At 41.4% G+C, this 27,891-nt stretch overlaps 1 long non-coding RNA gene across 1 annotated transcript in view; it reads right to left on the bottom strand.

Annotated features, from left to right (window-relative positions):
• The window catches only part of LOC148880362 (uncharacterized), a 68,643-nt gene extending 41,011 nt beyond the window's left edge, over positions 1-27,632 (bottom strand). Inside the window, exon 1 of the long non-coding RNA XR_016104541.1 lies at positions 26,598-27,632. This is a non-coding gene — a long non-coding RNA (uncharacterized LOC148880362). The remainder of the gene's footprint in view (positions 1-26,597) is intronic.
• Between the last annotated feature and the right edge of the window lie 259 nt (positions 27,633-27,891).

Below are 27,891 nucleotides of genomic sequence, written 5' to 3' on the forward strand. Positions count from 1 at the left end.
TTGCTATATTGTACCCGAACTGTGAACACTTCTACCAGCACTGTAAACACTATGACCACTTCGGCCAGTCCTAAACAGAACCACCTATAGCACTATGAACAACTCTTGGACTGAAGTCAGGATGTCCTCACTATCTGGTGAAGTTTCCTCTAGAGATAACAGACCTGTCACAAGGTCCTCAAACCTGGAAAACCCTAATCAGCACAGCTTGCAAATTACAAGTTGCTGCTGGATGAGTATAACTTCAGAGAGTGGTCCGTCTCAGCAATGCTGTCCATTACCTCTCGTGATCTCACAGGCTATTTGGATGAGGAAAAAACAACCAAAAATTGGTAGTCCTGAATATACTGTGTGGCACAAGGAAAATGCCACAATCATGTCTTGGTTGCTGGCCTCCATGACTCCTAGGGTGGCCAGAACTGTTCATCACTTCCCTACAGCCGCTAAAATTTGGGAGAAAGTATCTAAGACACGGCCAGAAAAAGAACAATGCTAGAATCTACAGGCTGAACCAAGTGTTAGACAGTTTTGTATGCCCTTAGCTTCAATCCAATTTGATGTACTTTTGACATTTAGTGTAAATAAACAAAGCACATGTTTGATTCATGTTGTTTGGTATATTTCTGTGTAAAACCCTAAAACTGGACACTTATAGAGACTCGTGTTAGTTTTAAATGTTCACAGCCATTGGATAAGTCTGGGGAGATTTATCCTACCAAGGCTGATATTGATGTGCCACCAAGCGTTGGGATGGCTTGTCCCGGCCATCAGGGTAAGACCCAAGGCACATGCAGTATGGGATTGATTGAACCCTTGAACCGGACCAGATTTCTAGCATTGCCCTAGACCTTGGAGACAAATGGGCAAAACTGAAAAGTTACATCTGACCCCTGGACTCGATTATGACACTTCACTAGGTGTCGGATCGGGCTGTCTTTGATATGTCAATCAGTGAGATCCTTAGCGAGGATCAAAACCTGGACATGTTGGGGCAGTCTGAGAATTCATCTGAGTGACTGATCATACTGACAGGATCAACCCCTTTGTCGGACAATGGTAATGATCGGGAATGCACTCTCTCTGATGGAAACCAAACTACCGGCAGTTGATTTCAATCGTTGGAATTTCGTTTTGCAAAATTAATATATATATACATGTATATGTACAGTTTCAAAAGATTTGCAAAAGGTTTTAATTCCAGAGATCCATATGAGTAGAGACTGCGGCACTGTTCCTTGCAGCCGTGGGAGAGGTCTTCTCTTGTCGGGCAGTGCTTGATCATTAAGGGCTGAGAGGTTAAGTGTAAGACCATTTAGGATAATACCTGATGGGCTAATCTTGCACCTGCCCACAGTCCCTGGTTTTTATAAGATGGCTTGGCCTAGGGACCACTTAATGTAAGTGTTGGGCCCATAGGGTCCAAGTGATGGGCTCAAGGGGGTCACTGAGTTTTTCAGTGAATTCGGCTGGGCCTTGTAATAAAGGCTGGACCGAACCCATGTGGCTGGTGTGTAAATCAATGCTTGAGTCCCACTCCATACAAAAAAGCCCAACTAGGCAGCAGATTGGAAGCTAGTTAAACACTGAAAAATTTAATGAGCCTAAAGCCCATTACGAGATGGGTTGATATGATCACCCATCAGCTGGGGCGAATCTGAGATTAATGTTAGTAAAAAGGATTGGGCTTATGACCTTATCCACTCTGGGAGACCAAATTCAAATCAGATTTGAATCTGGTAACCTCCTGATAAGATCAGGAGTGAACTAACTTAATCCACGGATAGGATTAAGATTATCCCCTATCCAAATATTGATTTGAATTAGGATAACTCCTAATTAGGAGGATTTCTTAATCAAGAAGAAAGGAGGAGAAAGCTAAATTCGAATATACCAGATTTTGAACCAAGTTTTTCCAAGAGAGAAGAAAGTCTTCTGCATACAGAGATTAGATCTCAAAACTCCAAAGAGAAGAAAAGTTGTTCAGCCATCTTCGTCCCAAAAGTTCTCTCCTCCAACCACCGCCAACCCTTCTTGCAAGATTCGATCTTTGTAGGAGATAGAAGTCAAGAAATCAGTTCTTGACATCAGTCTTGCAGAAAAGACTGAAAAAGGATTCAGTGTTCAGAATTTCCAGTGGGTTCTTGCGAAGGATCCAATGTGTAGGACGCACCCTGCTGGTTCCGTTCCATCCACAGCTGTGTCATCTTCAGCAGGAGCGGATCTTGGTATCTTCTTTGGGCGTGAACACCAACTTTGGGAGATATTGTTTCTCCAGATCAGGTATAATCCTTTTTGTTCCCTTTTGGTTCAGATCTGGTTTGATTATGGTTCAAGTAGAATCCTTGAATATTGTATTCTAAATTTAGGGAATACGATTCCCAATTGGGAGAAGGTAGGAAAAATTTTTGAAATTCGCCCATCATTCCGCACCCTTCATGGCGTCCATTAGATGGATCCTACCATTCTTTCAGTGGTATCAGAGCCACAGGTTCGAATCTTGAACCAAAAGAAAATCAGATCTGAACATGCGCAAATGGACAGAAGATATTCTGCCAAGATTTGCGCAGATTTTTTTTTTCAAGAAATTGTTTCTTGTTAAGGGCGATTGATCTGAAATTAATTTCTGTTAAAACCAAAATATATTTTGAACTGTTCTTTATTTATTTTGTTTTAATGGACTGTTCGAACCTAGAGATCGCAGTGCAGATTTAGCGCAGATGGTCTACGCACCCTTTTTCCTTTTCTATTCAATTCAGTCTGTAAATACATTTTTTATTTTTCTAGACTGAATGTATAAGATTTGATCAAGGATGTAATTAATTAATAGAAATAGGATCTCAGTTTTTTTTTATTTTCTTGATTAAAGAAGAAGGAAGAAGAAGGCGGCGTTGGAGATTTGCATATGGAGAAATCGTTCTCTGCGATTTCCAGTTTGTGAAACTGCAACCCTAGTGATTAACCTCTGTTTTGCAGGTGGTACGAACAGTCCATAATTGATTTGTGTTTCCCTAAAATCAAAATTAGTCCATTTTTCACACACTTTCGTTCCAAATCTGATGTTCAATTACAGGGATTAATTCGGCCCACCTGTAAAGCCCAGTTTTAAAAGGTTAAAACTGCAAAAGCCCACACTTGTGAGAAAAGTTGTATGGGCCGAACTGCTAACTGCAATTCAGCCCATACACCAAGTAGACATTAATTGTTAATGTTATGAATTTCAAATGGGCCGTTTAATGGGCTTTACAGCAGTTGATTGATTGGATCAATTCCTCCTTTTTCATGTGATGATTGGATGTTTGATGTGCTACGACCATGGGCCATAAGTACTTGGCCCATGATGACTCGTTAGTGGCTCTTGCGCACACCATGGCTGAATGCACATCATTGCCATGGTGTCCCTTAAGGTCATTGGATGACCCTTCCTTTCTTGGTGGGCCCCACAACCCTGAAAAGGGATGCATACGGGAACCCCTAGCCGATTAAGGCCCACTAGAAATCTGACTTTATGAAAGTCAGTGAGAGTCACTTTGGTTTGACCTAAATTAGAACTAGGGCGTAATTTTGTTCCCTCCAACAAATATGAATGCATGTGATAGGGAGATCCATATGATGGACTCTCTAAAGGCCTTCCGTCATTAGCACAATGATGGGTCCATCAGTAATGAGGAAACGCACCATAAAATTGGGCTATCCATTTGCTATTGGATCTGTTAGAGTATTTCATAAGATGATAGGGGCGTCATAGACCAATGTGGGAGGGGCTTCACCAGAAAATGGGAACTCTCTCACGGTACCTTGGCATAACCTGAATATGATGGGTGTGCACTCACTGGACATAAAGGTTTACCTGAAAACGGCTCTGAACCTTGTCTGACAGATGCCAAAGGGAAACTCATCTGATGAATGGATATGATTCGTCACAGAAAGGTGGTGGGGTTATGTAGCTGAAACAGTTGACTTCACGCACCCCATGTGATTTCCCACATTTCTAGAGACATTCCATCGTCTCCGTCACTGAGATAGGAGGGAAATCTCAGAGATGAATAAATGGGAATGGAACATAGATTAAAAGCCATATTTATGTAGGTAACTTGAATCAAACTAAGGTTGTGGACTAATGATTTTGCTATTTTATCAGAAAATGGCAAACGGTCAATTCGCAAAGCTTCTACATGATAACAAGCTTAAGGGCTCAAACTATGTCGACTGGTACAGAAATCTTATGTTGGTCCTAACTTCTGAAAAGTTAGATAAGGTGGTGAAAAATCCTGTCCCGGAGCGTCCAGGTGATAGGGCTTCTGAGACCCGTAGGAGAAACTACCAAGATTGGGAGGATAAGAACTCCCTAGCCCGTTGCTTTGTCATTGCCTCACTAGACAACTCAATACAGAGGCAGTTCGATCAAATCGAACTAACCAAGGACATATTAGACAGTCTAAAGACAATGTATGAAGAGCAGAACCGTTCTACTCGACAGAAAGTCTTGAAACTGTTCATTACCGCGCAGATGTCAAAAGGGCAGAAAGTTCATGACCATTGTCTTCGGATGATGGGCTACATTAACGAACTTGAAGCCCTTGGATCCGGGCTAGATCTTGGCACGCAAGTGGATGTCATCCTGAATTCTTTGCCCTCTTCCTTCAATGCGTTCACAATGAACTACAACATGAATAAACTGAATGTCAGCGTCTAGGAACTCAGCAATATGTTGCAAAGGGCCGAGGATCTACTAAAGAAGGATGAGCCTGTGGTTATACTTGCTGAAGCTAACAAATCGGGCAAGAAAAAGAGAAAGGCAAAGAAGCCCCAGAAGAAAGCTGCCAAAACCAAGAAGCAGAAGAAGAACAAGACACCTGATGTCTGTCACTTCTGCAAGCAGACCGGCCATTGGAAGAGAACTGTCCTACCTACCTGAAATCTAAGAAAGGTAACGTCGAAACTTGTGTCATAGAAACTAATATGTTAGTTACTTCTGTGTCCTGGTGTGTTGACTCCGGGGCTTCAACTCATGCGTGTAACTCACTGTAGGGGTTCAAAGTTAGCAGAAGATTGAGTGAAGGCAAAGTGACAGCGAAGTGACACTGTTTTTGGGAACAACTGCAAGTGTTGCAGTTGCGGCAATAGAAATCATAGAATTAGTTTTTAGAGAATGAGTGCTTGTACTTAAAGATTGTCTATATGTACAGAACTTGAGAAGAAATTTGATTTCTGTTTCTAAACTGTGCTGATGGATATACTGTTTATTTTAGTAATATGATTACTTTTAAACGGAATAACAAATTCATCGCATGCGGAGAACTGGAGAACGGTCTCTATGTTCTACATCCTTCTCTGGAAACTAACTTAACCGAAACTACGTTGGTCGAAAATCCCAAGAAAATAAATCGTGATACAGTAGTGCCTCTGGCATTACCGACTTGGCCACATCGGTGTTGACCAAATCACAAGGCTCGTAAAGGATGGTCCTTTGGATTTTCTAACTGTAGAAAATCTTCCCACTTGTGAGTCTTGCCTTCAAGGTAAGATGACTAAGCGGCCATTTGACGGTAAGCCTGAAAGATCTGCAGGCACACTTGACCTAATACATACTGATGTATGTGGTCCCCTGAGTGTTAGGACACGAAATCAACACATGTATTTCATCACCTTTACAGATGATTTTTCACGATATGGTTACGTGTACCTAATGAGACACAAGTCTGAGTCATTTGAAAAGTTCAAAGAATTCAGACAAGAAGTCGAGAAACAGTTAGGGAGAGAAATTAAGGCCCTTCGAGGTGGTGAGTATCTCTCTAACAAATTCAGGGACTACTTAAAAGTCAACGGGATAGTGTCACAATTAGCTCCTCCTGCCACACCTCAACTCAACGATGTTTCAGAAAGGAGGAATAGGACCTTGTTGGACATGGTCCGGTCACTTCTCGTCCACTCAGAATTACCCACATCATTTTGGGGATATGCATTAGACTGCTATCTACGTACTGAATCGGGTTCCAACCAAATCGGTTCCAAAGACTCCATTTGAACTGTGGACCGGAAGGAAACCAAGTGTGAGACACTTGAAGATTTGGGGTTGTCCTGCACACATTAAAAGAACAAGTGCAGACAAGTTGGAATCCAAAACCAGTCGTTGCCTATTTATAGGCTACCCAAAAGATTCGGTGGGTTATCTATTCTATGACCCAAGTGAGTAAAAAGTGTTCTGCAGTCGAAACGCCCAATTCTTAGAAACCGATTACATCCTGGACACCCATCGTCAAGAAATAGTTCTTGATGAGGAGAGTTCAGGTGTAGTGGGAGATGTCCCACAGGCTCCAGGTAGTGACCAACCTAGAAAATCCACTCGGGTATCCAGGTGGAAGCCTTGACTAGTGAAGAGGATCCCGTAACTTATGCGGAAACTATGTTAGACATAGATTCCCAGAAGTGGGTGGAGGCCATGAGAGCTGAGATGGACTCGATGGAGACCAATGGAGTCTGGATTCTAGTAGATCCGCCCTCTGGGGTAAAAGCAATTGGTTGCAAATGGATCTACAAGAGGAAGAAGGGCCCCGATGGCAGGATTGAGACCTACAAAGCTCGTTTGATGGCGAAAGGGTACATGCAGAAAGAAGGTATCGATTATGAGGAAGCCTTTTCGCCCGTGGCCATGCTCAAATCCATTAGGATCATGCTAGCTGTAGCAGCATACCATGACTACGAGATTTGGCAGATGGATGTCAAAACCGCGTTCCTGAATGGAGATCTTAATGAAGATATCTACATGCAGCAGTCGCAAGGCTTCATTGCTGCTGGTCAGGAACACATGGTATGTAAATTTAATAGATCCATATATGGACTTAAGCAGGCTTCAAGGAGTTGGAACATCCGTTTTGATTCCGCTGTTAAAACGTTTGACTTTTGAAGGGATAGGAAATCCATCATATGGACGCCCAAGATTGCGGAATAAAGGGGTGAATTTCAAAAATTTTTCTCTCCCTTCAACTGGGAATCGAATTCCCTATTTAGAAAATCATATTTTCAATGATCATTCTTGAACCATAAACTGAACCAGATCTGAACCAAAAGGAGGAGAGAGAGATAATACCTGATACAGAGAAACAATATCTCTCAATGGAGGTGTTCACGCCCAAGGTAGAAACCAAAATCTGCTCCCATTGAAGATAGCGCAGTGCAAGGTGGAGCAGAATCAGCAGTGTCCTTCCTAAGAACTTGATTCTTCCTAAGAATCACCTGGACGACTTGTAAATACAACTCCTACCAATCTTTTCTCCAAAAGATTGGAATCAAGATCCAATCTTGATTTCTCCCAAGGAATGGAGATCGAACTGCAATAGGCGGCGGCTGCAGGAAGGAGGCGGTTAGAAAGAATTTGCAGGGTGCAGAATTCTCTCCTTTGTGATCTCAGCTCTGAAGACAAGACTTGAGTCTGTTGGATGTTGTGTCTAAAGGCTGCCGCCCCCTCTTCCTTTTATAGACTTAAAGGGATCAGCTCCTAATCCCATTAGGAGTTGCTAACCCAAATCATATCTGGATTAGAAGTCCCTTTAAGATAAGGGGTAATCCTTATCTTATCTGTAGATTAGATCAACCAGTTCTTAATCTAATTAGGAAGTTTCCAAATCTAAATCTCATTTAGATCTTGGACACTCTGAGTGGATAGGGTGTGGGCCCAATCCTATCAGCTGATCTTATCTCAGAATTCGCCCCTTAAAGACTAATCAAATTAGCCCAGTTCGAAATGGGCTTAAGGCCCATTTAGGGTTATGTATTCATCAAGCCTTCCAAGCTGCTGCCCAGTTGGGCTTCCTTGTATGGCATGGGACCCAAACATTGATCTACACATCAGCCATATGGATTCAGCCCAGCCTTTGTTACAAGGCCTGGCCGAATACACTGTTATGGACAATGCACCCCCTGAAACTCATCAGATGGGCTCTATGGGCCCAACACTTACCCTAAGTGGTCCCTGGGCCAAGCCACCTTGAAACACCCAGGGACTGTGGGCAGATGCAAGATTAGCCCATCAGGTATTATCCTCAATGGCCTTACACTTAACCTCTCAGCCCATAATGATCATACATTGCCCGACTAGAGAGGACCTCTCCCTCGGCTGCAAGGAACAGTGTTGCACTCTCTCAAATATGGATCCCGGGAATTAAAACCTATTTGCAAACATTTCAAAACCATAATATATATACTTTTATATCTCATATAAAATATATTTTGCAAAACAAATCTCAACGTTTGAAATCGGCTGCGGGCAGTCTTGGTTACCATCAGTAAGAGTGCATCCCCGATCATTACCTTTGTCCGACAAAGGGGCTGATCTTGTCACTATGATCACCCACTCAGATGAATTCTCAGACTGTCCCAACATACTCAGGTTTTGACCCCCGCTAAGGATCTCACTGATTGGTACATCAAAGACAGCCCAATCCGACACCTAGTGCAGTATCATAATCGAGTCTAGGGGTCGGGTGTAACTTTCCAGTTTTGCCCATCAATCTCCAAGGTCCAGGGCAATACTGGAAATCTGGTCCAGTTCAAAGATTCAATTAATCCCACACTGTGTGTGCCAAGGGTCTCACCCTGGTAGCTGAGACAAGCCACCCCAACCGACTTAGTGGCACCACAGTGTCAGCCTTATCAGGATAGGCCTCTCCAGACCGACCCACTGGCTGTGAACATTCTAAACTAACACGAGTCTCATTAAGTGTCCAGTTTAAGGGTATTACACAGAAACATACCAAGGGAACATGAATCAAATATGCACTTTTATTCATTTACAATAAACTCATAAAGTACATCATTTTGATTGAAGCTAAGGGCATACAAAAACTGTCTAACAACTTTGTGCAGAATCCGGATGAGCCCTGTGTTTACAGGAAATCCAGTGGGGATAAGATCACCCTTTTGGTGTTGTACGTGGACGATATCCTACTCATTGGGAATGATGTAGGAATGTTGACTTCGGTCAAGGTATGGCTATCACAACAGTTCTCCATGAAAGATCTTGGAGAAGCTTCATATATACTGTGTCTTCAACTCTATAGAGATAGACCGAAGCAGATAATTGGATTATCCCAAGCTGCTTACATTGACAAAATTGTCAAAAGATACAGCATGGAGAACTCCAAGAAATGAAATGTTCCTTTCAGGCATGGAGTCACTCTCTCCAAGAAGATGTCTCCCAAGACTTCTGAGGAGATTGAGGGCATGAGAGACGTTTCTTATGCCTCAGCCGTAGGAAGCATCATGTATGCCATGTTGTGCACTCGCCCGGACATAGCTCACGCGGTGAGTATGATAAGCATATTCCAAGCCAACCCAGGGCAGGAGCATTGGACTGCTGTGAAGAACATACTTAAATACCTTCGAAAGACAAAAGTGTATTGTCTGGTATTCGATGGTAGTTCACTACAAGTTCTAGGGTATACCGATGCCGATTTCCAGTCGGATCCAGATGATAGAAAGTCTACATCTGGGTATGTTTTCATGATAGGATCGTGTGTTGTTTGCTGGAAAAGCAACAAACAGGGGTCCACTGCAAATTCCACAACCAAGGCTGAATACATTGCCGTAGGTGAAGCTGCCAAGGAAGCCGTGTGGATGAAGAAATTCATACACGAATTGGGAGTGATTCCGTCCAACACATCACCCATCCCGTTGTTATGTGACAACAATGGAGCGATCACCCAGGCTAAAGAGCCTCGGGCTCATTCGAAGTCAAAGCACATCGAGAGGAAGTACCATGTACTGCGGGAGATCGTTAGTAGAGAGGATGTCCTAATTCAGAAGGTAGCATCAGTGGATAACGTGGCAGACCCATTGACTAAGCCACTAACACAGAAGGTGTTTGAGAAACACGTGGAAAATATGAGACTCCGGCTTATACCGAATTGGGCCTAAGTGCAAGTGGGAGTTGTTAGACAGTTTGTATGCCCTTAGCTTCAATCCAATTTGATGTACTTTTGACATTTAGTGTAAATAAACAAAGCACATGTTTGATTCATGTTGTTTGGTATATTTCTGTGTAAAACCCTAAAACTGGACACTTATAGAGACTCGTGTTAGTTTTAAATGTTCACAGCCATTGGATAAGTCTGGGGAGATTTATCCTACCAAGGCTGATATTGATGTGCCACCAAGTGTTGGGATGGCTTGTCCCGGCCATCAGGGTAAGACCCAAGGCACATGCAGTATGGGATTGATTGAACCCTTGAATCGGACCAGATTTCTAGCATTGCCCTAGACCTTGGAGACAAATGGGCAAAACTGAAAAGTTACATCTGACCCCTGGACTCGATTATGACACTTCACTAGGTGTCGGATCGGGCTGTCTTTGATATGTCAATCAGTGAGATCCTTAGCGAGGGTCAAAACCTGGACATGTTGGGGCAGTCTGAGAATTCATCTGAGTGACTGATCATACTGACAGGATCAACCCCTTTGTCGGGCAATGGTAATGATCGGGAATGCACTCTCTCTGATGGAAACCAAACTACCGGCAGTTGATTTCAATCGTTGGAATTTCGTTTTGCAAAATTAATATATATATATATATATATATATATATATATATATATATATATATATATACATGTATATGTACAGTTTCAAAAGATTTGCAAAAGGTTTTAATTCCCAGGATCCATGTGAGTAGAGACTGCGGCATTGTTCCTTGCAGCCGAGGGAGAGGTCTTCTCTTGTCGGATAGTGCTTGATCATTAAGGGCTGAGAGGTTAAGTGTAAGACCATTTAGGATAATACCTGATGGGCTAATCTTGCACCTGCCCACAGTCCCTGGTTTTTATAAGATGGCTTGGCCCAGGGACCACTTAATGTAAGTGTTGGGCCCATAGGGTCCAGGTGATGGGCTCAAGGGGGTCACTGAGTTTTTCAGTGAATTCGGCTGGGCCTTGTAATAAAGGCTGGGCCGAACCCATGTGATTGGTGTGTAAATCAATGCTTGAGTCCCACTCCATACAAAGAAGCCCAACTAGGCAGCAGATTGGAAACTAGTTAAGCACTGAACACTTAATGGGCCAAAAGCCCATTACGAGCTGGGCTGATATGATCACCCATCAGCTGGGGCGAATCTAAGATTAATGTTAGTAAAAAGGATTGGGCTTATGACCTTATCCACTCTGGGAGACCAAATTCAAATCAGATTTGAATCTGGTAACCTCCTGATAAGATCAGGAGTGAACTAACTTAATCCACAGATAGGATTAAGATTATCCCCTATCCAAATATTGATTTGGATTGGGATAACTCCTAATTAGGAGGATTTCTTAATCAAGAAGAAAGGAGGAGAAAGTTGAATTCGAATATACCAGATTTCGAACCAAGTTTTTCCAAGAGAGAAGAAAGTCTTCTGCATACAGAGATTAGATCTCAAAACTCCAGAGAGAAGAAAAGTTGTTCAGCCATCTTCGTCCCAGGAGTTATCTCCTCCAGCCGCCGCCAACCCCTCTTGCAAGATTCGATCTTTGTAGGAGATAGAAGTCAAGAAATCAGTTCTTGACATCAGTCTTGCAGAAAAGACTGAAAAAGGATTCAGTGTTCAGAGTTTCCAGTGGGTTCTTGCGAAGGATCCAATGTGTAGGACGCACCCTGCTAGTTTCGTTCCATCCATAGCTGTGTCATCTTCAGCATGAGCAGATCTTGGTATCTTCTTTGGGCGTGAACACCAACTTTGGGAGATATTGTTTCTCTGGATCAGGTATAATCCTTCATGTTCCCTTTTGGTTCAGATCTGGTTTGATTATGGTTCAAGTAGAATACTTGAATATTGCATTCTAAATTTAGGGAATATGATTCCCAGTTGGGAGAAGGTAGGAAAAATTTTTGAAATTCGCCCATCATTCCACACCTTTCATGGCGTCCATTAGATGGATCCTACCATTCTTTCACCAAGACATTGCAGCCCTAAGGCAAGGAGACATGTCCGTGGCAACCTACTTTGCAACACTGGAAGGACTCTGGGAAGAGCTTGACCACCACTTGATTTTGGATTGGGAAAATGCCAATGATAAGGAGAGGCATGACAAGCAGATTGAAGAGGGCAGAGCCTTCAAGTATCTAGCGGGTCTTGACCCTGTATATGAAGGTATAAGGTCACAGATTCTAGGGAGAGATGAATTACCTGAGCTTCACCATGTCTACTACCTGGTGAGGAATGAAGAAGTAAGGAAAAAGGACATGCAAGTTGACTCCCAGACACAATCAACAGAACTACCTGGAGAACATTCAGCCTTAGTCTCCACTAAGGGGAATAGATTTTCAGACAAGAAGTCCCTCAAGTGTACCCATTGTGGTGGTGAGAAACACACAAAGGAGAAATGTTGGGTCTTGTACCCTCATTTGAAGCCAGCTGCTCTGAGAAAGGACAAAAGGCAACATAAGGGCCACATAGCAAGTGGGAATCTTGCCACCAACAACAGTAGTGACAACTCACAGAGTACTCAGACAGTGTCCTCTTCCACCGCAAGGCAAGCTGCCGACTCCTCTAGACCAAGTACTTCGGGCTTCACAGCTAGTGAACTATAGGTTCTCAGCCGGACATTAGCCCGTCTGAAGAACAATTCTTTAGCTTCCACCTCTCTTGCAAAATCAGGTACAGCCTCTGCATTTAGTGCAACTAGTTCCATTAATTCTACCTCTTGGGTGATTGATTCAAGAGCCACTGCCCATATGACACATATGTCTTCCTTATTCTCTACATATCATTTGTTGTCTGGCCAGGATAAGATGAGAGTAGTTGATGGGTCTCTCTCCACCATCTCTGGAAAGGGGGTGGTTGACCTAAGCAAGGATCTCTCTCTTAAATCAGTCATACATGTTCCTAGTCTTACCTCAAATATGTTGTCTATTTGAAAGCTTACGAAAAATTTGAACTGCAGTATAATTTTCTTTCCTTCTCATTGTGTCTTCCGGGACAGATTGATGAGGAAAACGATTGGGAGTAGTCATGAGTATGGGAGCCTCTACTATTTTGATGAGGATGTCAACTCAGCCTTGCAAGCTTCTACTACCAGTCCGGAAAGTGTGGAGTCAATAGCTAGGCAGCACTTGTAGCATGCTAGGCTAGGTCATTTGTCATTTTCTTCTTTAGCAATGTTGTTTCCCGAACTATGTAAGGGCATTCCGAGTCTGATGTCAAAACAATGCAGATCAATGTATCCAATTTCTAGTAATGAAATTCAAGCCCCTTTTGATTTGGTTCATTCTGATGTTTGGGGTCCTTCACCCATTGTTTCTATTGATGGCTTCCGTTACTTTATCAGTTTTATTGACCACTATTCTCAATGCACTTGGATTTATTTGTTGAAAGGACGTGATGAAGTTCCCCGGATAACTATGATGTTTTGCAAGATGGTTGAAACATAATTTGATAAAAATATCAAGCAATTCCGTTCAGACAATGCAGCTGAATACTTTAAAAGATCCCTGAACTCATTCATGGAAGATGCAGGCATGTTACATCAATCATCATCTGCTTACACCCCTCAGCAAAATGGGGTTGCTGAGCGCAAGAACAGACACCTATCGGAGACAGCTTGAGCCCTTCTTTTTCAGCACAATGTGCCCAAGCAATATTGGTCTCAAGCTGTTCTCACTGCATCATACCTGATAAATCGGATGCCATCTAAGGTACTGGGTATGAAGACCTCTTTCTTTGTTTTGTGTCTCTCTCTTCCAGAACTTCCTCTTCCCCCACATGTTTTTGGTTGTACATGCTTCATACATGTGAAGGATCCAAAGAAAACCAAGCTGGATCCTAAGGCTACAAAGGGAATATTTTTGGGGTACTCTCCTACGCAAAAGGGGTATAAGTGTTATGATCCTGTCTCTAAGAAAAAATGTCACCAGAGATGTAGTCTTTTTTGAGTCTCAACCCTATTTCCAGTCTTCTCAGAATCCTCTTCAAGGGGAGAGTAGTGGGTTGGAAGAGGATTCTCATTCTCCCTTCTTTTTTGTTCCCATTTCATCACCTTCCACTACTACTAGCTGTAACATTCCGGGTCAACCTAGTGAGACTCCCACTGTGTCAATTACTTCTCTAGAATCGGCTAATGCTTTTGAAGGTTCCAGTAAACAAGAGAAAGAGATACTTACAGTAGAAGGAAGAAGGGCTCTTAACCTCATGATTGCAACCAGTTGAACTCAGATCAATCTGTCTTTGCAATCCAAAGTAATTCTGACTCACTCAATTCAGATTTGGATCTTCCTATTACTCTCCGTAAGCATGTTCGTTCTTATACCACTCGGCATCCCATAGCTGATTATGTTTCTTACTCACACTTATCCCCTGCCTATCATTCCTCTGTGTCTGGTCTTTCCTCTGTATGTGTCCCTTCCAGGTATTCAGAGGTGGCATTTGATCCAAGGTGGAAAGAAGCCATGAATGAGGAGATGAAAGCCCTAATGAAAGCAAGAACGTGGGAATTGGTGGACCTGCCAGAGGGGAAAGGCACTGTTGGGTGCAAGTGGGTATTCACAGTAAAGCACAGGGAAGATGGGTCAATTGAGAGGTACAAGGCCAGACTTGTGGCGAAGGGATTTACACAAAAGGAAGGAATTGACTACAAGGAAACCTTTGCCCCAATAGCAAAGCTCAACACAATCAGGGTTCTACTGTCACTAGCAGCAAAATTCTCTTAGGAACTTCATCAGCTTGATGTGAAGAATGCCTTCCTAAATGGTGATCTTCATGAAGAGGTATTCATGAAACCCCCACCTAGATATGATGTTGGAAAGAAGGAATGTAAACTAAGGAAAGCATTATATGGTTTGAAGCAATCTCCTCAGGCATGGTTTGAGAGACTTTGTTTGGCCATGAAGAAAGTAGGGTACACTTAGAGCAATGCATATCATACATTGTTTACAAGGAGACAGGATGACAAACTTATAGCACTCATTGTGTATGTGGATGATATGGTGATTACTGGAAATGATGTGAAAGAGATGAAGAGGTTGAAGGAGTTCTTAGCTTCAGAATTTGAGATCAAAGACCTGGGAAATCTGAGATACTTTCTTGGGATTGAAGCTGCTAGATCAAGAGAAAAAATTTACATATGTCAAAAAAAGTATGTGCTAGATCTCCTAGAGGAAACGGGCATGATGGGGTGCAGGCCAGTAGACACTCCAATAGAACCAAGCCATGGATTACAAGAATCAATGGGTGAGGAATACTGTGATAAGGAAAGGTACCAAAAATTGGTAGGAAAACTGATAATACTTATCCATTACTCGGCCAGACATTGCCTATGCAGTGCATGTTGTCAGTCAATTCATGCACTCACCAAAGACCCCTCATATGAGAGCAGTGGAAAGAATTCTCAGATATTTGAAGACTTGCCCAGGGAAAGGAATTCTATTCAGGAAAAACAGTAGACTTGAAATTGGAGCCTACATTGATGTTGATTGGGCTAGGTCTGTTGGAGACAGAAAATCAACCTCAGGTTACTGTACATTCTTGGGGAGAAACCTAGTCACATGGCGCAGTAAGAAGCAGAATGTTGTGGCTAGATCAAGTGCAGAAGCAGAATACCGGGCTATGGCACATGGGGTTGTTGAACTCTTATGGCTCAGAACTCTCCTTAATGAGCTTGGTATCAAGACCGAGGGTCCTCTCAAGTTGTATTGTGATAATAAAGATAATATCAGCATTGCCAACAATCCTGTGCAGCATGACAAGACAAAACATATTGAAATTGATCGACACTTTGTTAGAGAGAGGATTATTTAAGGGGAACTCTGTGTGCCTTATACTCCATCAGAGATGCAGATTGCAGATGTATTAACAAAAGAGCTGGCAACAACAAAGTTCAGGGACATACTTGGAAAGCTAAACATGATTGATATCCATGCTTAGCTTGAGAGGGAGTGTTAGAATGTTAAGAGTGATGTTCGGCTGATAAGAGTTCTTATTAGCCCATTCTTATGTTTCTCTTATCTTGTAACTGGGCCTGTGTTAATGGGCCTAATCCTGTTTAATGATTTAAGTCATCTGGGTGTCCCATCACTAATCAGGGGCATCCCAGTAATTTCTTGTACCTTGTACTACATTCATCTATAAATAAAATACTAGTCGACTGGCTAGTACAGTTCGACATTCTCTTCAGTTCTGTGGTTCTCTTCTCTTCTTTGCTACTTCGAGTATAGCTCCTCAGATTACAATAAGACTAGAAATGATAGAATTAGAAATGAGCACATCTGAACGAACTTAGGAGTAGCTTCAATTATTGACAAGATGAGAAAAAGTCAGCTGAGATGGTCATAAACAACCAACTGCAAAGTGAAGAGTGAATTTGTGTAAATAGATGGTCCCAAAAACACAGAGAAGACCAAAGAAAATATGGCCCAAAGTAGTAGAAAATGATTTAAAGACTTGTAATTTGATAGAAAACATGGCTCTTGATAGAGAAAATGAGCAGGAAAGAATAACCCCAAACATTTTTTATTAAGGTTGAGTACTTTTATGTTTTTCAAAGCCAGCTTAGATTGTTTGGTCATGTGCATAGACAACCAATGACTGTACAAGTGAAGAGTGAATCCATGTAAATAGAAGGTTCCAAAAACACAGAAAAGACCAAGAAAATGTGGCCCAAAGTGGTAGAAAACGATTTAAGGGCTTATAATTTGATAGAAAACATGGCTCTTGATAGAGCAAACGAGCAGGAAAGAATTTGTGTAGCCATCCCCAAACATTTGTGATTAAGACTGAGTGCTTTTATGTTTTTCAAAGTAAGATTTTTTTTTTCTGATTGGAAACGGAAACTTTCATTAAGGATATCAAATAAACATCTTACACTGTCAACCACTTAGACAAAGAGTGTTGACCCCAACATAACATCAAGAGTAATAGTACAGCCCAAAAAAAGTGTGCCCTGACTGTCCTCTGTTTTGCCAAGCTATCTGCCACAGAGTTTGCTGATCTCCTTACCCATTTAAATGTTACTCCAACTTCCCTTGCCAAGCAAATTATTTCTCTTATTTGCTGTCTATACTTCCATACACCCAACTTCTCTGTTTTCAGCCACCCTATCAACAATTTAGAATCCCCTTCCACCTCCAAGTTCTGAAATTCCCATTGCTTGGCAAATCTCAGGCCATGTAGGAGAGCCAAAATTTCAGCTCTCATAGAGTCTCCCACTCCTATGGGACCAGAGTATAGTTTGCTGATCTCCTTACCCATTTAAATGTTACTCCAACTTCCCTTGCCAAGCAAATTATTTCTCTTATTTGCTGTCTATACTTCCATACACCCAACTTCTCTGTTTTCAGCCACCCTATCAACAATTTAGAATCCCCTTCCACCTCCAAGTTCTGAAATTCCCATTGCTTGGCAAATCTCAGGCCATGTAGGATAGCCAAAATTTTAGCTCTCATAGAGTCTCCCACTCCTATGGGACCAGAGTATAGTTTGCTGATCTCCTTACCCATTTAAATGTTACTCCAACTTCCCTTGCCAAGCAAATTATTTCTCTTATTTGCTGTCTATACTTCCATACACCCAACTTCTCTGTTTTCAGCCACCCTATCAACAATTTAGAATCCCCTTCCACCTCCAAGTTCTGAAATTCCCATTGCTTGGCAAATCTCAGGCCATGTAGGAGAGCCAAAATTTCAGCTCTCATAGAGTCTCCCACTCCAATGGGACCAGAGTATAGTTTGCTGATCTCCTTACCCATTTAAATGTTACTCCAACTTCCCTTGCCAAGCAAATTATTTCTCTTATTTGCTGTCTATACTTCCATACACCCAACTTCTCTGTTTTCAGCCACCCTATCAACAATTTAGAATCCCCTTCCACCTCCAAGTTCTGAAATTCCCATTGCTTGGCAAATCTCAGGCCATGTAGGATAGCCAAAATTTTAGCTCTCATAGAGTCTCCCACTCCTATGGGACTAGAGTATAGTTTGCTGATCTCCTTACCCATTTAAATGTTACTCCAACTTCCCTTGCCAAGCAAATTATTTCTCTTATTTGCTGTCTATACTTCCATACACCCAACTTCTCTGTTTTCAGCCACCCTATCAACAATTTAGAATCCCCTTCCACCTCCAAGTTCTGAAATTCCCATTGCTTGGCAAATCTCAGGCCATGTAGGAGAGCCAAAATTTCAGCTCTCATAGAGTCTCCCACTCCTATGGGACCAGAGTATAGTGCCACCATTCTGCCTTCCACATCCCTAAAGACTCCCCCAGCTCCTGAGGGTCCTGGATTACCCATGGAACTTCCATCAAAATTTAACTTTACCCTTTGTTGTATTGCTGGTGTCCAAGAAGGCTGAAGAGCAGGCTGTCTGGTTGAAGAGTTTGCAACTCTTGATCAACCCCTTTGTATATCATCCACTGAAAAATCTTTAAATAAGTCACTTACTTTCAGCCAATGTATGACCTTAATGGCCACACAGTCAATGACTTGTTCTGTTGATCTTTGTGCCCCTTGGAATATTTTGTTATTCCTTTCTTCCTATAAAGACCAAAGAATGGCTGCTCTTGTTGCCCTCCACATCACTCTCCCCTTTTCTTTGATAGTAGGAAAAAACTTGGGTTGAAAAGACTTGTCACATCCGGGGGAGGGGTCCACCTGTAGACAAATAAGGAAGAAAACCAACTCCACACACAAGAAGCAAAGGGACAAGAAAGTAAAAGATGTGTTACTGTCTCACCATTTCCTAGACAGAGGCAGCAAACATGAGGGGAGAGGCAATGATTCAGCCTCCTTTTTTGTAAATTGTCCAAATTATTAATTTTCTGGAGCACCACCTCCCAACAAAAGGCTTTTATTTTTGGGGGTACAGGATTACACTAGACTTCCTTTGTAGGAAAGGAAACTCTTGTGTGCGAGGATTGAAGGAGGGCGGAGAAGAAAGATGCATAGGTAAAGGAGAAAGAAAGGGACTCAGACCAAATCCTATTGTCCTGACAAGAGAGGTCCAAGAATGCAATATTAAGAAGGGAGGTAAGCTCATCTACTAAGCCAATTTCAAAATCCTTTAACCCTCTCCTTCATCCTAGATCCCAAGAGTTTTCATTAACAAGCACTGAAGAAATCACTCTCCCTTTGTTGAGGGACAAAGACTAGAGAGGTGGAAATCTGTCTTTGAAAGGAATATCCCCAAGCCAGATATCCTCCCAGAAACGTACTTTGTTACCCATACAAGCATCATACCTGACCAGCGGAAGGAAAGAAGGTAGCAATTTGTGAATTTCTTTCCAAGGAGAAGCCTTTGTTGCCTTACGATCAAGAGTAGCAATCTGTGAATTTCTTTCCAAGGAGAAGCCTTTGTTGCCCTAGGATCAAGACCGGCGTCCCATCCGTTGTCTGTCATGCCATGAATGTTTGCAATTACATTATGCCGTAAGTTCTCTTGTTCCAAAGGAAACCTCCACAGCCATTAACCCAACAGTACCAAGTTCCTAAGTTTGATGTTTCCTATCCCTAGGCCTCCAATATCCCTACTTCTTGATACCACCACCCACTTTACCAAATGATCCTTTTTTGTATCCCCGACTCCCACAAAAAGTCTCTCATCAGTTTCTTTAGTTTATTGGCCACTTTTATGGGGATCTTAAAGGTTGAGAGGTAATAGACTGGCAAATTAGTCAAGGTTGACTTTATTAGAGTTATTCTACCCCCTAGAGCAGTGTTTTAAAATAAATGTTTTAAAAAACCTATTATCTAAAATTAAAATACATAAATATAATATGTAAAGCATATTCAAATGAGAATTCAAAAATGAAATCAAACATATAAAACATTTTCAAGCATATAAAACCCACAATCTCTTTTTTTTCTCAATTGCATCAAGTGGCTAATGTGACATATTACATTCCTAATTCTACAAGCCGCCTTTGTGCCACGCCCCTCAAGGCAAGCCCAAACAAGTCCATGTTAGGGTTTTAAATTCTTAGTTTTTGCACAAAAAATAATAATTTTCTAGTTTTAATTGCTTTTAAGAAGATATTTTATTAGGACGAATGAATGGACAACATCACCAAATAAGAATTTAAGAACCTAACATGGACTTGTTTGGGCTGGCCTTGAGGGGCATGGGGGCTCTAGCCACCAAACTCAAAAAAAGGAAAAAGCGGCAAATTTTTAAAAGGTGCACCAGGCATACGCCTTTTGAATGGGCTACGCCTAGGACCTGAGCGAGGTGCCTACCCAAAAATGCGCCTCGCCTGTGCGCCTAGGCGCGCCTTTTAAATTACTGCCCTAGAGAAATGTAGTTTCTCTTCCATCCAGCAAGACTTTTTTTGAATCTTTCAGAAAATGGGTTCCCTCCCAAGGGTAGGCCAAGGTACTGTAAAGGCCAATCACCTACCTCACAACCTAACAAACTAGCTAGGCTTTCAACCTCTCCTCTCTCCTTATTTAACCCTGCTACACAACTTTTGCTCCAATTTACTTTGAGGTTGGAGATCTTTTCAAAATGGGTTACCATCCTTTGTAGATTTGTCATTTCCTCCATTACCCTTTTACAAAAGATTAGAATATCATCTGCAAATTGTAAATGGGTAACCACCACATTATTCCCCCCAATTCTCCAACTTCGTATCAAATTGTTGGCATCAGCCCTTCAAATCAACTCGCTAAACACATCTGCTATCATAGTGAAGAGAAAGGGGGGAAAGAGGATCTCCTTGTCGAAGGCCCCTCTTAGCTGGAAAGAAATCTCTAGCAACTCCATTAACCAAAATGGAAGAGTGACAGGAGGAAATACAGCCCTTTATCCATTTGCACCATCTCACTCCAAAACCTCTCAATCTTAACACTTCTAGAGGAAATCCCAATCCACCAAGTCATAGGCTTTCTCCAGGTCTAACTTGCACACTAGCTCTTTTCCTTTCTCCGTTTTTTAAACTCCACACACTCGTTTGCAATAAGGATTTGGTCTATTATTTGTCTTCCAAATGTTGAAGATTAATCAGTTTTATGATGTTTTTCTGAGTAGATGTTTTATGTTAGTTGTTAGATAGGAGGTGAGGACCATAGTAGTTATGTGAGTCCAAATTTTATTATGTTTTTGAGTGTTATATATGCTATTTTATGTTTTGCGCCCTATAAGGGCATAGTTGACTTTGTATTGTTCTATTACTTTTAGTATAAATAATAAGTGAAGGGGGCGGCCAGATCACTGCTCTCTTTTCTTTTCAACTTCTCTTCTTCTCCTTCTCTCTTCCTTCTCTCCTCAAGAAACTACTTTTCTTTCATATTTTTTAGTTCAGTAGATTTCTACTTGGTATCAGAGCATCAACTAGGGTTTCTTGAAGCATTCTCATGCAGCCCTAGATCAGCCGACTGCATGTAGTACAAGGCTGATCGATCTGCTATAGATTGCCCAGTTCTTGGATTTTTTGGTGGGATCTAGTCATTAGGAAGGTGATCTACTGTTCGGCATCAAAATCAGGAAGAACTAGAGTACGGGGAAGAGTCTCAAAAAAGTTGAACTCTTTGTTTTTTATCTGATCTTGGGTGTCCAAGTATTGTTAGTTTTCTTTTGATTTTCTGAAGAGAGCAGTTTGGTTTCTGGAATTTTCTGAGCCTCCTGGAGTGATCGATTCACTCTTCTCTCTGTCGGGAGGCATGGGGAGGAGAGAGATTTCTCTCCAGCTAGGGTTTTCTTCTTCCAAAAGGATTGGTTTCTGTATGTGACATTTAAACTTGAGGGGGAGTGTTGAAGACATCAATTTTATGATGTTTTTCTGAGTAGATGTTTTATGTTAGTTGTTAGATAGGAGGTGGGGACCACAATAGTTATGTGAATCCAAATTTTATTATGTTTTTGAGTGTTATATATGCTGTTTTATGTTTTGCCGCCAAGGGCATAGTTGTCTTTGTACCATTCTATTATATTTAGTATAAATAATAAGTGAAGGGGGCGGCCAGATCATTGCTCTCTTTTCTTTTCAACTTCTCTTCTTCTCTTCTCCTTCTCTCTTCCTTCTCTCTTCAAGAAACTACTTTTCTTTCATATTTTTTAATTCAGCAGATTTCTACTCCAAACACAAAATCCCCTTGATTTGGAGAGATTAAAGAGGGAAGAACTTTTTTAATTCTCTCAGCTAACACCTTGGAGACAACTTTATACATGCTGCCCACAAGACTTATGGGTCTAAAATCTTTTGGGTAGGAAGCATCTAAGGTCTTAGGGATCAAAGTGATAAATGCGGCATTTGCCCCTAAGTTAAATTTTCCCCTTTCAAAAAATTCAGCAAAAACTTCCACTAAATTAGCACCCACAATTTCCCAGCAATCTTGAAAGAAAGCCATCATAAATCCATCTAGGCTCGGGGCTTTGTTCATTTATTCATCCTACTAAAATATCTTCTTAAAAAGCAATTAAAATTATAAAATCATTATTTTGTGTGAGAACTAAGAACTTAAGACCCTAACAAGGACTTGTTTGGGCTTGCCTTGAGGGGTGTGGCACAAAGGTGGCTCATAGAATTAGGAATATAATATGTTTTACATTACATTAGCTACTTTAAGTAATGCAATTGAGGAAAAAAAGAGATTGTGGGTTTTACATACTTGAAAATGTTATATATGTTTGATTTTATTTTTAAATTCACATTTGAATATGCTTTACATGTTATGTTTATGTATTTTAATTATAGATAGGGAAAATTCCACTTTAGTACCCTAAACTTTGGGGATAGTGTCAAGTTAGCACCCGAACTTTCAAACATGTCACTACAGTACCTAAACTAAAAGTGTCAAGTTGGTCCCTGACGTTAACCAGTCGTCAGTTATCTATTGAAAATATCAAAACTGCCCTTCAAAAGAAAGCACTGTTCATTGTCTTCTACCTTGAAATTCTGGACTAATGAAGGGCCCACCTTCAACCAGAACGGGAAAATTTTCTCCTAAATAAACACCACACTTTCTCATTCAAACGATCAAACGGGGGACCAAAATCTACTGTTTGGCACTATTCACATCTAACCGACTGAACCTCAACCGGTTTGATCCGCGTTGAGTAATTTGAGTCTCTCCCTGGGTTCTACTCTAATGACGTAATGAATCTAAATGCTCTTGAAAAACCTTCAACATGTCGAAGAAAGTGACGATTCCGGCCAAGCTGTAGTCGTCTTCAATGACCACACGTAATTCACACGGTGGGCCAGCGCTTGAATCATCATTGCCACCAGCGAGCTCCTTGGATGGCACGCAATCGCATCCGCTCTCCCCACCATCTTCGCCGAGTAACTTCCCTGCCGGCTATACCTATGCGACCACAGCGGTACCCTTGGTGACGACGAAGAGGACTCCTCATTTGACGAACACGATGACGTCAATGATGGGAAGAATTCCTCCAACAACTCCAACATTCCTTCGAACTTCCTCTCTTTCAACCTTGCCTTCACCACCTGCACCAGGGCCTCCAACATTCCTTTGAACTTCCTCTCTTTCAACCTTGCCTTCACCACCTGCACCAGGGCTTCTGGCGGACCACCGTAGTCGATGTAAGCCATTAAATTGCCCGCTAAGAGGATGGTCTACTGAGACCATCAGCATCTATGACAATGGTCTACTGAGACAAGGAACTGGAGATTAAATCCATAGTGGAATAGGCTAGATCGTGATATCCGATGGTCGGTGCTTCAATGCCAATGATGCTGAGAGAATCAATCGACAGAGTCGGGATGGGTGAAAAAAGGTTGATGGAGCTCAGGAGGAACCGGATGACGTCCTCTTTAGTGAGCAAGTAGAATTCACGTCCATTGTGGAGAGTGATGTTGCTCTGTATTGGGACTACCATGTTCTAGGCGCTTTCCATTATTAGATCAATCACCTTTAATATGCTGAAAAATCAAGAAAAAATATCAAAATTTAGGGAAAAATAAAGAGCTTTAATGGGAAAAATATGTATGTTAAAAACAAAGTCTTGGACGAAGTTAGTACCTGAACTTTAGGGGTAGTGTCAAAAGAAGATTGTTCATTGTCTTCTACCTTGAGACTGAACCTGCGAGCAGGTCGGGGTTTCCTTTCAAGGTTAATCTCATGAGTCGTATCTAGTCCAGAATCTCAAACACCTCAACCGGTTCATACTCAAGGTAAAAGATAATGAACAATGTGAAGGGCAGTTTTGACATTTTCAATAGATAGTTGACGGTCAATTAACGGCAGGAACCAACTTGACACTTTTTGAAAGTTTAGGTATTGCAGTGACACATTTGAAAGTCTGGGTACTAACTTTACACTACCCCCAAAGTTTAGGGTACTAAAGTGGAATTTTCCCTTATAGATAATAGGTTTCTAAAAACATTTATTTTAAAATTTAAAGTTTATATTTTTTATTAATATTATGTTTAATACTCTTTTGTTTTTTTTTTTGCAGTTTTTTTATTTTTTAGCATTTTTTTTTATTTTTGTGCCTTGCTTCAAAAAGGCGTGCACCTCACCTTGTGCCTTGCACCTCAGGTGCGAATTGACCCCTATGCCTTGCACTTTTGAAACACCATCTCTGGCAGAGTTTGGTTTTTTGAGTCTTTAGGTCTTTCATCTGTGAATTTTTTGGGTTTTGTTATGGAATGTTGTTTTTGTTGGGGTCCTCTGGATGTATGTCTCTTTCGGGTGATACCTTATCACCTTTCTATTGTATTTCTTTTTCTTTTTTAATGAATTTTCTCTTTATTCTTCAAAAAAAAAACAATGGATGTGGCATTAAACAAAATGGAATGGTGAAATAGGATTCATGTAGCCAACCCCATATAGCTGGATGAGGCTTGGACAATGATGATGATATCCTAGTTTATTTTACTAAGAAGATTCCTTAAGTGTCAATTACCTCTACAGCCTGCTTCCTTTTATTGGGCACTAGTGCCAAACACTAACAGAAACAAATTCTTCCATGTGTGTTATTTTTCAGCCAAAATGCACAGATCCCATACAATATTAGTTCATCACTTTTTTTCTGCGAAGGATATCAGTCTCTTACATTCATCTGATCTATTTCTAGAAAAATGATGGGTGGCATAGCAGGACCTTTAGATGACAGGTTGTATAACTTTATTTGGTGTTCTCCTTTTGTTTTGCTGCAGTGTATTCAGTAACAAATAAACAAGTCTTCCAAATAAAACCAGGACTGGCTCTGCAAAGCAGTCTTGCATGGACTCTCCTAAATGGATGACCTGTCCATGTCAGACATCCAACAGAGTCCAACACCCCACAGATTCTTGAGGACACTTATATGTGACATTTCCTTTTTATTTCCTGCCTTATTTGATGTAACTGAACAGATAATGCACAAGTCGAATACCATTTTTCATATCAGATGTTGCTTAGAAATAAAGGCAACATCTTTTGAAGGTACATAATGTATGAATCCAAAAAACGAGTTTCTAGAAGTGGCATGATAAGGAAAAGACATATTACTTCATGTTAATCAGCTCAAACAGTGGAAGAATCAAATTAAGTTGCAAGGGTTAAAGTTAAGGGTTTAAGTAACTTTCACTTGAACATGAATTGTTTCTCATTAACAAAAAAAAAAAAAAAGATATTTTGCTTGAGGGCAAATAAGACAAGAATCTGCATAAGCATCTTTTTCCTTCACCAAAAGGTCACCCTCCACTTGGCCTCATTAAACTTTGTTGTTTCCATATGCTGGGTTATCCTTCAGATGTCTTTCAGTTGATTAATCAGTGGAATTTACATATTTTTTTCTTACTGGGGAAATACCTCTTTGCAAGAGTTCTTTGCTGAACAACCTCACAATCTCATTAACAAGAACCAGGTGAAAAGATTTTAAAGTGACTCAGTCTTGGTAGCATCCTCAGATAAATAGGGCTAGGTAGAAGGTATTCTAATTGATTCAGAACATTGGTTTTTTTTCAATGGACTAAAGGTGTAGAAAAGCTTATCCTCTGTCATAACAACATGAAAGATTTAAGGTGCATTTTGGGTTGGGCTTGAACTTTGGAGTAACAAAAACATAGTTTGGAGATGATGCAGGATCAATAAAAAAAATGAATGTAGTGACCTCTTCAGTGAATATTTTCATCCTAATGGTCTCCAGGGAAGGCAAACGATGTGATAAAAATTCTATCAAAGTGAATCTGTCTCTTTCTTTCTTGTTTCTGGTAAAAATCAAAGCGGATCTGTTGGGCCGCACTTAGCAGGGACTTAATATTCCTTTGTAACTCTCTCCTTTCACCCCTTCTTCTCCCTTGCCTTTTTCTTGCTTGGATACATGCTTTTGCATTTCTTTGTTGTTCTATTCAATATATACATATATGATTGAACAATTAAAAATTTAAAAAAGAAGAAGAATCAGGGAGGGGGGATCTTCTCCTGTTGAATCCAAAGCTCTTTGATTTTCCTTTGCAACAAGTCACAACTCTAAACCCCTTCTGTAAACAAAAATTCACTCTGTAACAGCAAATTAGTGTATATAGGCAGTAATAATAGGTTATAGCTTCCAAATATATCAAATGTCCAATCACGTATCATCACCAGAATTGTATACATACTAAGCAGAAAAATGCAAAGGAGTTGAAAGTGCTTCTTCATTGTAAACCCAACAAGAAAACATAAAATAAGCTATATGAAGATACCCTGCTAAGAGAACTTACAGCGTTAATATGGGCATGAGAGCGCAGATAGGTAACAGAGCAAGCCCGTGATACATATCGGGGAGGAGGCGTCATCCCTGTGGCGATTCGGCTAAGTCCAAAAACAATCCGTTCTTTCAACCGGCTCCCTTCTTGTTGTTGCTGCTCTGGAACCGAACTGTCCATCCTCTCTGAATTATAGCCTTCGTCCACCCATCTCAGTGATTCCACTCAACTATACATGTAAGACTTGACGTTCCAAGTAAAAGAAAAGGACATGCAGGCTGAAGCGACGTTGGGAGTCCGGATCTTCTGTGGACAAAACTAGATTAAGCATGTGAAGTTCTTCACGCGTGTAACCTCTTACACAACGAGTGGTAAGGCACTTCGCAGTTCGCACCATTGCTCGAGCTGTCGAGCAAGGTATCTACGTTCGTAATAGCGCCAATCCTCTGGTTCAATCCCGTCGCTAGTCACCATTTCTTCGATGAAACGACATGGTTTTTGCATCCTCAACGGCTTGGTAAGCTCTGTTTGCTGCTTCACCATCTCCAGCACCCGTGAAAGAATGCAAACCTATCTTCTCAATCCACAACGAATAGAAATGTATAAAATCATTAATAAACCTACCCCTCCTCAGTCCTCATTCTTCGCTGCTTCGTACTCTCCAAGCCCGCTCAAATCTTCTGGCATCCTGATTTCTCCTGCATAGTACCTGGCAACCTGTCTCACGGTTGAACGTGGTGCAGATGAGACACAGTGAGGACAATCAACCCAACATGAGCACAATCACCACCTCTACCTTATCTTTCTTCCCATTCAACCTCGAATCCACCATGTGCAAGATGGCCATATCCTCCATCTATGCTATACCCACACCACCAATATCAGGTCTTCCCGACGATGCTCTGATCAATAGACAATAGGTCTTCGCCGGCACGTTACCTCCAGCAATAGGTCTTCCGACGACTCGCATGTGCCACTCGTGCAGCGGATCTGATGTCTATTCTAACAGCACTGACCTATGGTGCTGGAATCTTCTACCGAGACCAAATCTATTCCTCACAAAGGGCGCCTCACAATGACCTCACGCGTACAGATCTCTCGTACTTATTTTTCACAGGAGATGTTCCTAATGCACGGTGGATGTACCGCGCCTCTGAGTGAGGACCGGATCTGCTCTTCACAAAGGGCCCTTCACGCGCGCCTTACAGCACATCCTACCATGCATATGCATTAGGAGCCCCAAGATTTTTTTCACTGGAGATGTTCCTAATACACGGTGGATGTACATGTGAAGCGCCCAAGTGTGAGA

This window comes from Nelumbo lutea, chromosome 1, assembly GCF_056320005.1.
Source record: "Nelumbo lutea isolate HS-2025 chromosome 1, American lotus-T2T, whole genome shotgun sequence".
Lineage (NCBI taxonomy): Eukaryota > Viridiplantae > Streptophyta > Magnoliopsida > Proteales > Nelumbonaceae > Nelumbo > Nelumbo lutea.